This window comes from Lathyrus oleraceus, chromosome 3, assembly GCF_024323335.1.
Source record: "Lathyrus oleraceus cultivar Zhongwan6 chromosome 3, CAAS_Psat_ZW6_1.0, whole genome shotgun sequence".
In the NCBI taxonomy this organism is placed as follows: Eukaryota; Viridiplantae; Streptophyta; class Magnoliopsida; order Fabales; family Fabaceae; genus Lathyrus; species Lathyrus oleraceus.
In genome coordinates, this window is record NC_066581.1 from 188,110,626 (window position 1) to 188,113,518 (window position 2,893).

General features: G+C 40.9%; 1 pseudogene; it reads left to right on the top strand.

Annotated features, from left to right (window-relative positions):
* The first annotated feature begins 2,793 nt into the window (after positions 1-2,793).
* Positions 2,794-2,893, top strand: LOC127133788 (uncharacterized; annotated as a pseudogene).

Genomic DNA, 2,893 nt, shown 5'->3' on the forward strand with positions numbered 1-2,893 from the left:
CCGGCGTGTCCTAAGAAGCTTCGTACTTCTCTCACGGTTCTTGGGGGTTGAAGATTTTCAATTACCTCTATTTTGGCTTTGTCTACTTCAATTCCTCTGTTCGAGATGATGTGTCCTAAAACAATTCCTTCTTGTACCATAAAGTGGCACTTCTCCCAGTTAAGTACTAAGTTTACTTTTACACATCGCTCAAGAACTCTTTCTAGGTTTTCAAGGCATTCTTCAAAACTTTGTCCGTATACGGAAAAGTCATCCATAAATACTTCCATGATGTTTTCGAGAAAGTCGGCGAAAATTGCCATCATGCATCTTTGAAAGGTTGCAGGAGCATTACACAGGCCAAACGGCATTCGTCTATAAGCGAAGGTACCAAAAGGGCACGTGAACGTTGTCTTTTCTTGGTCATCAGGGTGAATTGGTATTTGAAAAAAGCCTGAATAACCGTCTAGATAACAGAAATGTGAATGTTTTGCTAATCGTTCTAACATCTGGTCAATGAATGGTAAAGGGAAATGATCTTTTCGGGTTGCTTTGTTTAGTTTCCTATAGTCAATGCACATTCTCCATCCCGATTCGATTCGTTTAGTTATAGTTTCCCCTTTTTCGTTTTCAGTAACGGTTATGCCTCCTTTCTTTGGTACTACGTGTACAGGACTAACCCATTTGCTATCAGATATAGGATATATAATGCCTGCTTCTAATAACTTGGTTATTTCCTTCTTTACTACCTCACTCAGGATCGGATTTAGTCTCCTCTGGTGTTCCCTAGAGGTTTTACAGTCTTCTTCCAGCATGATGCGATGCATACAAATAGAAGGACTTATTCCTTTAAGATCGGTGATGTGGTAACCTAGTGCGGTTGGATACTTTCTTAAGATATGTAGGAGTTTTTCTGTTTCGAGTCTTCCTAGGTCTGCATTAACTATCACAGGTCGTTCAAGTTCTAAGTCTAGGAATTCATATCTCAGATTTTTGGGAAGTGTTTTCAGGTCAAGGGTTGGTTTGTTAAGACATTGCGTAGGGTCCGGTGTTATTGCTAAACATTGGTTAGATTTGTCTTCTACAAGGTAGTCGGATGATTTGTCTTCTCCTAACTCTGCTTCTTTTATGCATTCATCGATGATATCCATGAAGTAACATGTATCTTCTATTGCAGGTGCTTTCAAGAATTGGGAAAGAATGAACTCAATTTTCTCTTCACCTACTTCGAAGGTGAGTCGTCCTCGTTTTACGTCTATGATTGCACCGGCAGTTGCTAAGAACGGTCTTCCCAGTATAATGGGTGTAATATCATCTTCTCTAATGTCCATAATTGTAAAATCAGTTGGAATGTAGAATTGACCTATGCGTACGGGAACGTTTTCAAGAATTCCTACAGGATATTTTATGGAACGATCTGCTAGTTGCACGGACATTTTGGTTGGTCTTAATTCTCCCATTTCCAGTTTCTTACATATGGATAAAGGCATAACGCTAATCCCGGCTCCTAAATCGCATAAGGCTTTGTCGATGACAAATTTTCCTATGTGACAGGGTATAGAGAAACTACCCGGATCCTTGAGTTTAGGAGGCATGTTTTGGATTATAGCGCTACATTCGGCAGGGAGTGTAACGGTTTCGCTATCTTCAAGTTTCCTCTTATTAGAAAGAATTTCTTTTAAGAATTTAGCATATGAGGGCATCTGCGTAATAGCTTCGGTGAACGGAATTGTAACGTTTAATTGTTTAAGGAGATCAACAAATTTTCTAAATTGGCCCGCATCTTTGGTTTTAACAAGCCTTTGAGGGTAAGGGATAGGTGGTTTGTAAGGTTGTGGAGGTACATAAGGTTCCTTCTTTTCTATGGTTTCCTTATTACTCTCTTCCTTTTCCTTAGGTTCGCTTTCCTCAGTTGATTTTTTAGGGTTTTGGTTTTCTATCCTTGGATCAGACGGTCCTTCCACTTCCGTTCCACTTCTTAATATGATTGCATGAGCGTGGCTTCTCGGGTTAGGTTGGGGCTGTCCAGGGAATGTACCAGTTGGGGCAGCAGTAGGCGCTTGTTGTTGAGCTACTTGTGATATTTGTGTTTCCAGCATTTTGTTATGGGTAGTCAGGGCATCTACTTTGCTTGCTAGTTGTTTAAGTTGTTCGCCAGTGTGTACATTCTGGTTTAAGAAATCTTTATTGGTTTGTTGTTGGGAAGCTATAAAGTTTTCCATCATGATTTCCAAGTTGGATTTCCTAGGGGCGTTATTGTTAGGCATGGATGGGTTCGGTTTCTGATATCCTGGAGGTATAGCTGGGGCTTGATTTGGAGATTGTCCAGGTGCGTACAAAGCATTATTACTCTTATATGAAAAGTTTGGATGGTTCTTCCAATTTGAGTTATAGGTATGCGAGTAGGGGCTTCCTTGAGCGTAGTTTACTTGCTCTGCTTGGATTCCTGTTAAGAGTTGACAATCCGTAGGAGTGTGACCTTGGATTCCACAGACCTCGCAATTCTGAGTTATAGCAACCACGGCGGCTGGAGGTGATACATTTAAACTTTCAATTTTCTGGACCAAAGCATCCACTTTTGCATTGACGTGATCAAGGTTACTTATCTCGTACATGCCAGTTTTCGTTTGAGGTTTTTCCACCATTGTTCGTTCGGTTCCCCACTGATAGTGGTTTTGGGCCATGCTCTCGATAAGCTGGTAAGCATCAGCATAAGGTTTGTTCATTAGCGCACCACCTGCAGCGGCGTCTATTGTTAACCTTGTGTTGTACAAGAGACCATTATAAAATGTGTGAATTACTAACCAGTCTTCCAAACCATGGTGTGGGCAAAGTCTCATCATGTCTTTGTATCTTTCCCATGCTTCGAAAAGAGACTCGTTGTCTTTCTGTTTAAATCCGTTTATCTGGGCTC